This window comes from Eutrigla gurnardus, assembly GCF_963514095.1.
Source record: "Eutrigla gurnardus genome assembly, chromosome: 11".
NCBI classification, from domain to species: domain Eukaryota; kingdom Metazoa; phylum Chordata; class Actinopteri; order Perciformes; family Triglidae; genus Eutrigla; species Eutrigla gurnardus.
The window spans coordinates 21,099,856-21,112,355 of NC_139925.1; the positions used below are offsets into that span (position 1 = coordinate 21,099,856).

The 12,500-nt window shown below is 39.3% G+C and overlaps 2 protein-coding genes across 3 annotated transcripts in view; both read right to left on the minus strand.

Moving 5' to 3' along the window:
• The window catches only part of peli1b (pellino E3 ubiquitin protein ligase 1b), a 40,116-nt gene extending 39,266 nt beyond the window's left edge, over window positions 1-850 (minus strand). Inside the window, exons 1-2 of one of the 2 annotated variants that reach the window (XM_084020737.1) lie at window positions 729-840; window positions 494-614 (exon numbers count right to left, since the gene is read on the minus strand). The gene's annotated coding sequence lies outside the window, so the exon portion shown is untranslated. Of the gene's footprint in view, window positions 1-493 lie in introns of both variants that reach the window. The other variant, XM_084020736.1, reaches the window with a different exon arrangement.
• The window catches only part of spred2b (sprouty related EVH1 domain containing 2b), a 415,094-nt gene that overhangs the window by 108,004 nt on the left and 294,590 nt on the right, over window positions 1-12,500 (minus strand). The gene's annotated exons all lie outside the window — the stretch shown is intronic.

Sequence of the window (12,500 nt, forward strand, 5' to 3'; positions counted from 1 at the left end):
GGCAATCAAGCTTTAGTAATGGCAAGAGTCCGTGCACTTGCTTAATTCCTTATCAGGCAATGTTTCCTTTCTCACTCAACCCCTCCTCTTCCCTGTGACAGGTCAGCATGCAGACTGGAAGGGATGTAAACCAATACCTGCATCTCGGAAGCCTCCACACAGACATACAGATACACTCGCTGCTCACTAGATGCTTTATCTTCATAGACCTCCTGATTCTCCACGGAGATTAAAACAGGTGCACCAGTATGTGCAGAACACAAAGACCCGCAGCTGCACAATAAAAGCCCCGTGATGACTTACCTTGGCGGATGCATGGACATTGCTAAACGAGGTTGGAGCAGCGTTAATAAACGGAATCGGAGCCGTTGGCAGGACAAAGCAGGTGACGGTTGATAACATGGGACACTGGCTAGCAATACTTTAGCCCAACTGACGTCCCCGTGTAGCCGTTGACATATTAAGAGTCAGGTGTAATGAAACATGTACTCACTCAGATATAAACGGTGAAGTCCTTTTGGTGTCTTCGCTGCTGCTAGCTTCTCCACCAGCTGCTGCCTGGCTTTCGCCCAACTTGCTGAGGCTAGCAAGCTAGCTAACGCTCCACAACCCGGCTTAAAAAAGGGTAAATTTCGTCTTAATTTCTCCCCTCTACGCGGATTTGCCAACAACAAAAAAACAGAAAAGTAAAACCGTTTAAAATGAAAGCCGATGAGGACTTGTGTTACCTGTCCTCCTCTTCTTGGACTTCTGAGTTGTAAACGTTTACCGTAAGACTAAATATCCACGGTGATTTATTTTAAATGACAGGCTGTCCGCGGTGTGCTGTCCTTTGTTGTGAGCATGCGAACGTAAACACGGGGCTCAGCCGTTTTGCCCGTTCTCTGGCTGCGAGCGTACGCTGTAGGAGGAGACGGCGTTCCCGCAAAGCATTCTGGGACCTGTAGTGTTACTTGCTGCTAGCCATGCGAGATATATACTATATACTATATACAGTAATATATATAGTTATGTATATAACATATATAGTTATATATGCATATATATATATATATATATATATATATATATATATATATATATATATATATATATATATATATATATATATATATTTATCACTGGAAAATATATTTCCAATGAAGCAGAAATAAGGAATATAAAAAATGATAAAGACTCATACAAGTTCTGTGTCTGGCTGCATAAGTTTCAAACTTTAGTTGGTCCCTTATGCAAAATATCTCCTTAAGTTCAGGGGTTTATTTAGGAGTAGGTTGTCTCCTTGCAGATTAAGGCTTTTACGGTAGCTCCTGTGCACTTCAGTTACTATGGTTACGCTTTACTCACCATCATCCTTTAACATTATTTGACAATATTATTGTCAATGTTGTCTACCATTTCCAAAATGGACAACTGACAGTTAAATCTGTACTCCCTAACAAGATGCATATCACTCATCGTGTCCTGTGGTTGTCCCTGTCTTGAAAAATGCACCTTGGTATCTCCTCCTCCTCCTCCTCCTCCTCCTCCTCCTCTTCCATCACCTTAAATTCAACCATTGTCTTATGTTCCACAAATCTTTTCACTTTTAAGAGACTGCTGTGTGTCCCTTAAAATATTCTGAGGAAAATGCTTACTAAGGCTCTTCCAGCCACACATAAGGGAATACTTCAGTAGCTAAGGGCAAACACTATAAAAGATCAAATGGTTTTCCCTTACAACCTCCTAAGGAAATCCTTATGGTGATTTTATGCAACACATTTTTTCCCTAAAGCATCCTTAGATGAAAAGTTAAGGGCAGCTTTAGCCTGTGTGGTTTTATGCACATAGCCTCAAATCTCAAGGCCACAGAACTTGATCAAATGCTTTCTGGTGGAAATCGATGATCACATCTGTCAACCACTACGTGTTTTGATTTGACACACAGCTTCATGAACTCACCTTGAACACCAGCAAGACCTCCAACAGCTCGTCTGCTTCAACGCCTTCATGGTGAACTTTGATGTGGATCTGGAGGAATCAGGCTCTGCAGACACGCGTGACTCTCTCCCCTGTATGCCCTTTTCATGCCTGCTTTCATTGGAAACACCTGTCATACCATGAGCGCTTAAATCTTCAGCCTTTCAGTGGACCCTGGAATGAAACAAGGCTTTTAGAGCTGATTCTGCTTGTGTCACTACCACCTCCATCTTTACCTTATATTTATCTCCAGAATGCATTCCTGCGTGTGTGGGTGCCTGTATTTTCTAGAAATGATCATTTAGTTTGTTTTAGAACCTTTTATTCAGAGTGATACGTTATCTGCTTTGTATTTCTTTATAAGGTACAATGTGTTTAGTTTGCATCCAAAATAGTGTATAAACTACTGGATGAAATATGAAACTGCAGCAAGCTTAACATACAGATTAGCAAGATACATACAGATTGATTAATTGGAAAACAAAAGGCTGGCCATAAGAGAACTATGGGGATTCAGAGAGCCGCTATCTCTTTCAAACCAATCCACTACAAAATCGTTCTTTGCTCCATGCTAAACCCTTCCACCAAGTTTCATGAACGTCAGAGCAGTAGTTTCTCCATAAACCTGCTGACGAACAGACAAACGAAACAAAACCTCCTTGGCAGAGGTAATCAACTTCAACTAAAACCTTAAAAATGTCCAACTGTAGAAACAAACCTTGACAAATGTGTTAAAAATACAACCCACGTCTCAAATGACAAGCAAGACTTCCGGTGTCATTAAGAAGTTTCACAGCTGTTGCCTCAGAAGACCTTTTAAATCATTTGTATAGAAATCGACCTTTCTGCTCTGAAGACTTCATGTGAATCCGTCCCAGATGTGGAGCAAACAACATCATCACAATGCATATATATATATATATATATATATATATATATATATATATATATATATATATATATATATATATATATACAGTATATATATATATATATATATATATATATATATATATACAGTATATATATATTGGTTTGAGTGGGAGACAACGCTTTCAATGTGAGAATGAGTGGAAAAATCAGGTGAGGCCAAGAACAGATTAAATAGGATTTAGCTTCACAAACTCTCACACATGTGCAGACAGAGACAGACTTATTTTTATACTGCTGAGACGCTGTAAAACACACACTTAACGTTTGCTAATAAAATACACGCCTGCTGCTGAGCTGGACGCCAGAAGTGAGTAGTGGGTGTTGCAGGTTGACACTGAAAGAGGACTCGGCCTTTAGGACTTGAGAAACATAAGAGACCACGTGTTCCTGTGCACTCACACACTTTGCATAATCTTTGGAGACATTTTAATCTGTGTTTGAACCCTTCTGTTTACGTTGCTATAGTTACACCACCAACACCTTTCCTGGGCTGGAAGCAGCAGACACACCTTCCTTTGATTCATGAAGGCGCTGCAGCCGGTTCACTTCACTCCTGATGGATGTTTTGACAAGGGCTTCTCTTTCCAAGAGCCAATGGGCTGCACTTCTGTGTGAAGCGTCAGGAACACACACACACACACACACACACACACACACACACACACACACACACACACACACACACACACACACACACACACACACACACACACAGGTACAGGGTGGATTCTGCAGCACCCGAGTCCTTACACAAGTGCAAACAAATGTTACACTGTCAAGTTGAGGGCAAGTTATCTGTTGCAGGCTGATTTTTTAAACTTGCGATGAAAATAATTCCACATTTACAATACAAAACTTGTTGTTAGTACTTTCTTAAATGTAGAGCAAATAAAGTGCTACAACAACAATATACAATGATAAACCATAGAATTGTGTGAGATGACAAGAAAAAATTTGAGATATATATTTTAGAATATTTCTGAAACACAATGAAATAAATGAGAAAAGTAACGTTTTTAATGTGTTTTTGATGTCAAAGATGAAAGTTGTTTGGTTTTATTTACCATGTGCACATAATGTGGCTTTGCAGTAGCAATAATGTGAATTTGATACAAACTTTGGAAACATCGATATGATATGTCCTGTCTATAAGGCATTATAAGCACATTCTTTGAGACATAATTAGCACAACATATTCTACCATAACCTCATCCAGTTAAGACACATAAGGAACTGCAGTAGCCCACAGATTGTGAATTACACATTTCTAGTGCAGTCAATTTACTCACAAAGTCATATATTGGTGTTTATAAGTTAGTATTACGTTTCAGAAACTAGTCATCTGTTATGATACATCAGAGCAGACCTCTATGTGCCTTTATGGCTGAAGTTATGGTGGTTTTATGGTGTGTGTGTGTGTGTGTGTGTGTGTGTGTGTGTGTGTTAGGTAACTCTTTCAAACACTGTTGGCATGGAGACACGAACATTATGAATGCTGAACTTATAATGCACCAACTTGTTTGTCATGCATGATTATGAAGAACAAACAAAAGTTTTATGAATGTGTTTATAATACATGACCTTCATAGAAAGTGTTAGCTGAAGTTGATTTGTTTCTGATGTGTCTTAGTTTCATCCTCAGAATACAGCACTCTTACATATAACTCTTATTATATTATTTACATAGCCAAGCTCAGATATTAACATTTAAATGCAAACAATCCAGTGTAAGGTTGTTGTTGTGGGTTTGACAGGATGCAGGTCCAGCTGCTGCAGAGATTGAACTATGACCTCAGGTTCATGAGACAGTCTGTTTGGCAACTGAAACACGCCCAACCGATTAAAAAAAAAGGGAGTTTGCAAGCTCTAAAACACTGCTATTCTTAAATACAAGGTTTAAATAATAGTTGAAATCATATTTTGGCTCCTTACACAACCAGATCCTTTTTTTTTTTGCACTGATAATCAATATAATAAATCTCAGCAAAAGCATCTGCCCTCGTCCCACGTGATGCTGACAGTGGACTAAGTGTTGCACGGCGCTAAGTGCAGACTGTTCCCATCCTTTGTTTTTGTTGTGCGATAAGACCAAAACATAGCAACAGCTGGTCTGCGTTCGGCACACAAGGGAGTCAGGAAGGCTGCGCGGAGAAGTCTCCGCCGGTGTGACAGGATTATGTGATAGAAACATGCTGTGCTCATGCGTAGCCAAATATTAAATAACACTACCGTCCCGTGTTTGAGGGGCCGAGCTGAGCGCTGTTGTCATGCTGCCATGGTGACGGTAACCATGCACAGGATACTGTTTACAGAATGTTTAGCATATCACAAAGCAGGCACATAGGGTGACTGGAGCAGACGAATCAAATGTGTGGGTGTGTGTGTCCTACATTCTGTATTTGATTAACAAGCCGAAGCTCATATTGTGAATGGATGTACTGTGGGACTGGCTACATGACTTCATTTCCCCACTGAAATACCAAGTATTATAACTATCCAGCAGCATTTCTGTGTGTGGCTGAGAGAGTATTACCTGCCTTGTACGTATGCTGCAGTATTTACTGTAATATGCTCCAGATGTGGTTTTGTAGTAAATGAAAAAGAAGGAAACTCCCAACTCATAACAGTGTTACTTAAATCTTTTCTAATAAGCTTTCAAAATGTCTGCACCTGCCTGCACGCATCAGAAGACACACGCATTCAGACGACGATTGATATTTGGCAACCCTGGACGCATCTAGGTTGCAAACTGGTTATTAGAAAATCAACATGCCAAGACAAGAGGAAGACAACTGGCAAAATGTGTTTTTCCACCCCAGCTGTTGGTTGCTCAACTGCCTGTGCAGCCAAGATGAGATAAACTGTGCTTTCCCAAAATTAGACTATAGCAAATTTTAGATCCAAAATGCAATGCCTTATTTCCAGCTGGATGAAAAAGCCATTATCAACATGTTGATTCTGATGTGGCGGTTATTAATTGAAGATTAAAAGAGCAATCTTGCTCTTGTTGGCAGCCTGTCAGATGGTTTAGTATTTTCGTGGTTCAGACTGAAATATCTCAACAACTGTTGCATGACTTTGGTGACCTGAATTCTCCTCTAGTGCAACCAGCGGGTCAAACATTTTATTTTTTCGGTGCAGTTTCTCTACATCTACTTTAAATTTACTTTCATTTCTTTTCAAATTACTTTAGAGATTCGTGGTTCCCAGATGATGTATCAGACCACTTTAAAAACTAGACTTAAAAGACTGAAAATGTTCATAGCTTTCTGCGAAATGTTTTAACATCTGCACTGTTTTTTATTGCAAATATGTTTTTTTTCTCCTTGTCTTTCTGTAATGCATTCTTTATTTTCTTTTAATTCTTCTATTTTTTCACTTTACTGTATGACATGTTATGATGTGAAGTACTTTGAGTCTGCCTTGTGTATGAAATGTGCTATACAAATAAAGTTGCCTTGCCTATACTGTACAATAAGTCATATTGAGGTCTATATATCATATGATAATTTAATAACCTATCACACGATATAGGTCTTGTCTATATCGTTTGATAAGTTTTTCATTAGAAATGTCAAGGTCATATCCAAAAATTGTGTGACAAATCAATAATTTAAAAATGATTGATGTTATGTCCATGTATCATATGATAAGTCAATAATGTAAAATGATGATATCATTTTTAAAGTGACAGGCCGAGAAGTAACTACCCTGTTTACTCTAAATCCCACAGAAACACACATAACAATCACCATCAGCAGTTCAGTCGCCTCCACAGTGAGGTGGTAATGACATTTCAGCTCTGGCATCCTGCTGGTCACCCGCAAATCAAACGCCATCGGCTGGACCTCTAGGGAGCTGTCTCGGTAATGATGGCAGTGTTGTGGTGGCAAATTGAAAAAGGTGGATAAACTGTAATAGACTGAAGTGGAGGAGCAGCGTATCAGCTGAGCCAGCAGATAAGAGTAAAGGCTCTGGAGCTGGACAAAGTGCTGCTTAAAATCCTGACACAGTATTGGTGAATATTGGCAAGGAAATGATGAAACATTTCATTTCAACAAAAAGTCGCCCCTGTTTGTAGGCATTTATTTACCACATTGTCCGAATGTTATCGCAGATTATCAGCAAGAGAGAAATGAATGTCTAATAGAGGACAGGAGAGTAACAGTGTAGATAAATCCTGTAATCAAACCAGTGCATTTAATACTTTACTGCACATTTAAATGATAACATATTCATTTTTATCAATAATCTATAATCTGTTCTACTTTTGCTGCTGTGACATGTGTTGTGTCTCTTTGAGGTCGTTTTTTGTCATAGCCATTTTTGCACATCTTGTGAGTCTTTTTTGTGTCTCTTTGCAGCTGTTTTGCATATTTTTGTAGTGTCTTTGGTCTCTTTGTCATGTTGTTATGTTTCTTTGTGGTCATTATGAGTCACTTCCTGGTTGGGAAGTGACTCTTTAACCCCTTATACACTGCCTACATTCTATTTAACTTTCTTTATATAGTCTTCGTGTTAATATCTTTTTTATATTGTACTTTTCTTGTTAATGCATGTTTATTATTTATTATCCTTATCTTTACTGTCTTGCTGCTGTAACACTGTAAATTTCAGAAACTTATTTAATACGCTACATTAGTGCCAACGCCGCCGTGTTACACGTCACGCTCTCTCTGGTTCCACAATGACAGGATGCTTTGTTAAAAGGAGACAGCATTGCGGCATTATGCCTCAAACCAAATAAACGGTGTGATTGCGGGTCTTCTTTCTGTGATTATGACTGTGTAAATATACTGAGAGACCGTTGAAGGCCAGGAGGGCCCTGACACTTTGGCCCTTGCCCTGGTCGGCCGTTCAATAATCCATTTATCAGCCATATTTCTTTTCATTCTCAATGCTGGTATTTGCAACTAGTAGACTAGGAAACAAATTCTAAAGTATGTTATACATTTCAATTAATTTGGTCATTTGTTGATCACGTTCATCCCCAAATATTGTCCTTTATGCCTTTATTGCCACGCATACAATTACAACTCTCCTTACTTTGGGCCCCTTTTTTAGCTTTGTATTCTCAAGTTTTCCAGAACAATAGATTATGGAAATTGTTGCAAACATAGTCACATGGCGCGTTACAAAATGATCAGGGGGAATGTAAACCAGATGTAGACCACAGTGAATAGGGTTTAACTTGACATGTTACTGGAATTCTCTGTTAATTAAAGATGGGGGGAAAGTCGTCATCTACTATGCTCCTCTACCATCTTTAATCAATCATCTTGTCTTTCCATTCAAAAGATTCCAATTTAATGGAGCATTTTGTCACATACAGTATTGTGACAGGAACACACTGTTTAGCCGTACGAGTCTTTGGGTGCCACTGCGAGTAATTACAGAGACGTTGACTGTAATTTGGTATGGTGTCGTCACGGAGCTCCCCAAACACTGTAATTGGCTGTGGATAGACAAACAGACTAAAGGAGCAGTTTAATAGCAGCCTGTCAGTGAGGCCGTTATCTAGTTTCCAGTGGTTGCATTGCGAGGTGTACCATGGCCTTGTGGGAAATGTTACACTCTGTGTACAGAAGATGATTAACAGTTAACACACAAAAGAAAATTGCTGGGGGATTTTCAGGGTGGCTGTACTCACCACAACTCTGCAGGGATACTCAAAAATAACACAACTAGGTTAAGGCAAAAAAACAAAACAATGATTATTATATATAAATACTGTATATATATATATCAATCTCTATGTATTTGACCTTAAAATGTTAGGCTTGCAATTCGGTTAACTTCTAGTAAATTAGGATTTGCTGAAGTTAAATATTGCTTTTGATTAAATGCTTTCTGTAATTTGACTCCAATTTCAAGACAGAATTTTACTTATACAAACAATCAATCAATCAATCAATCAATCAATCAATCAATCAATCAAATTTTATTTGTATAGCACTTTACAATAGCCAGACGGTACCCAAAGTGCTTTACATCAAAGCAATAAAATAATACATTAAAACAATACATAAAAACACCAGAAAGTGCCACAGTGCTGCAAGAAAACAGGAAAAGTGCTACTAGTGCTGCAGGGTGTTTGAGGCCCTCTAAAGTGCATTAAAGTAAAAACAGGCAAAATAAGTATGCCTAAGAGCAGGACTACCCTAGTCACAGTTAAATGCCAATCTAAAAAAGTGTGTCTTCAGCTTTGATTAAAAAAGGCTGAGGTCAGTAATGGTGCAAATGTCAGGGGGCAATCTGTTCCATAGCCTGGGAGCTGTGACAGCAAAAGAACGATCGCTCCACTGTTTGAGTCTTGACCTTGGGACTTCTAACAGGAGCTGGCCGGAAGAACGGAGGGCCCTGCCATGATCACGGACAGTTAAAATCTCTGACAGGTAGGAGGGAGCCAGGCCATTAATGGCGTAAAAAACAAAAAAAAAAGGTTTAAAATCAATTCTAAAACGAACTGGAAGCCAGTGGAGTGACGACAGTACAGGGGTAATGTGTTCACGCCTGGACGTGCCTGTTAAAAAGCGAGCAGCAGCGTTCTGAACAAGTTGAAGACGGGAGATTAAAGACTGGCTGATGCCGACATAAAGTGCGTTACAATAGTCCAGTCTTGAACTAATGAAAGCATGGATTGTCTTCTCGAGGTCCTGCCGACTTAAAAAAGGCTTCACTTTGGCCAGGAGACGCAGCTGAAAAAAGCTTGTGCTAACAACAGACCTAATCTGTTTATCGAATCTGAGCCCACTGTCGAAAGTTACCCCAAGATTCTTTACATGTGGTTTAAAAAAGGGTGCCAGAGTCCCAGAGTTTGTAATGAAAACATTTGACATAGATGGTGTGCCAAACAGAATACATTCAGTTTTGCTGTCGTTCAGGGTTTTACATCAGAGATACAGTCCAGTAACTGAGTAAGTGCAGTGTTTTCATTGGGCTCATGGGCAAATATAACTGTAGATCATCAGCATAAAAATGAAAAGACAGATTGTGTTTTTTTATAATTGATCCCAGCGGTAGCATATACAAGGAAAACAGAATAGGGCCAAGAATAGAGCTCTGTGGCACCCCACGAGAAAGGGATGTCTGTGAGGAGCAGAGGTTACCAATTATTACAGAAAAACTCCTATTTGCCAGGTACGACCTAAACCATTTGAGGGCGGTGCCACGGATGCCTACATAGTGCTCTAGGCGAGATACAAGGATTGCATGGTCAACTGTATCAAAATCCGCTGTGAGGTCCAGCAGAACCAGCACAGCGGGGTTCCCAGCATCCACGGACAAGGCAATATCATTATGCACCTTCAAAAGTGCTGACTCGGTGCTATGTCGGGATCTGAAACCAGACTGAAATTTATCGAGAATGGAATGAATTTCTAAAAATGTTTGTAATTGAATAAAAACAACTTTTTCCAATACCTTTTTCCAAACACACACACACACACAAATATGTCGCAAGCTAATTCACTTCACAATTCAAAGACGTTCAAATACACTTAATACTCATACAGTATTCACAGTATGGCTGTACACACCACAGGAAACATGAGCATGCACAAGACACACATACAGACATACAGAACATAACACACACACACTCACACACACATACACATACACTCACACACCTACACTCACACACTCACATACACACACAAACTCACAAAGTACAAACAGTCAACTGGTGAGGATCTATATCCTACTGGAGGCAGCGGGGTCATCACCATCACCATGGTAACAAGCAACACAGTGATGCAAGCGAGCATGATGTCACTGAGTAAATCAGTCGTTCATGGCCTGCGGGTGTTTTTGTATAACCACAGGAATTGTGGGGGATTTTGCACTTTTGGTGTTGAGTCAAATCTGGCAGCAGTGAAATGCAGAACAATGAGACAAGAGGAGGATTTCTCAACCAGGTTTAATCCTTCAAAATATACACAAGAGAACTTCATCAAAGCATGTGTGCCATCACAGTGCACACATGACAACATGGGAGTGGAAATGCTTTACATGCCCTTTGGAGAAACAGCGGAGGTAGTCATCTGGAGTCATAACATGACCTACGTTTACATGAACTGCAAGTAATAACCGCTAAAGACATGATAACTTTAATCTGAATGAAGAAAATGAATTATTCCAATTTTATTTGCGTTATTTACCAATGCATGTTCTTATGATATGTTTTATGTTTTCCAACTATGTTGTTAAATAGGTGAACAATATGTCTGGGGATGTGATCTAAACGGGTTAAAAAGGGATTTCTCATTTCAGCTCAACCTCCAAGCCTCTAACGTTTGGTAATCTGATAATCTGCTTCACCGCAGCTGTGGTCTGATCAGATTTGATAGACAGCGTCCTCAATATAAGCAAAACCTCAAAACTGGCATCAGATTTCAATTCAAAGTGTGATTGGTGCACAGAACCATGTGACACAGACATAAATCACACAGAGAGGACAACCTCATCATCATCATCATCATCATCATCCACCAGCATTAGTGGAATACTTTAATAAGAACCCATCTAATCCACTTTGTTTCTTTCATTTTAAATAGTGTTTTCAGTATTGCAGTTCATGTAAATATTATAAAATATTTGTTTCCATGAAGAGTTTTGCTTTTTACATCATTAGTTTGTATTGTAGGCAGATTCTCCAACTGGAGCACGAGTATTTGTTCAAATGTTTATAGTGAACCTAAGTTTATTCCTTGAAAATGGATATAAAGCACTATAGAACAAAAAACACCACATGACAATCTGACAAAGATATAACACCCAATTGTAAAAGAAGCATACTCACAATATTACCAAAACATGTCCATACTTTCATGTAAGTGTTGCCAATTTTACACCAGAGACTTGACACCGTTTTAAAATTGCTTTATAAAAACTATATTATTGTGTGATGGGAGTCGATGTGTGAGGTCAGAATGTAAACAGAACTACGGTGTGACGGGAACGCTGATGAATGTACAGCAGATTTACAGTAAACCCTCTCCTGAAGATTCAACATGCAACGTTACCAGCAGTGTAGCACACAACTTTACCATCAGACCACGACGTGTCCAACACAAACCAATCACAGGGATTTACAGCCAGTTAGAGTCATTACTCATCCTGCTAATGGACGCGTAAACGCTTCGCTACATTAATATAAGTGGCATGACCGGCACGACAAAGCACAGCAGAGACAGAGGGAACATTCAAACACAGCACATGCTGCTGTGTTTAATCCTGCAGCTGAAATGGGTCAGACGTGATATTAACAAAATGTTCTCATCTTGTATGCATGAGTCCAGATGAATGTAAACATTTCTAAATCTTTAAAAGTTTGGCACAACATGTGCTGCTGTGGGTCGGTCAAACCTGCTTTGAAGATGCAGTGAGATTTTGAGGAGCTAGCTGTCCCACCCGTTTCCAGGCTTTATGCTAAGCTAGGCTAACTGCCTGCTGGGTGATGCTTCATATTCAGCGTACCATGAGGGTGGCATTCTTCTCTTCTCATCTAACTCTTGGCAAGAAAGCAAATATATATTAGATTTTCCAAAATGTCAGGGAGCTAATTTATTTAGATTGTATTATTAACAGAGTGCAGTTATGTTTTT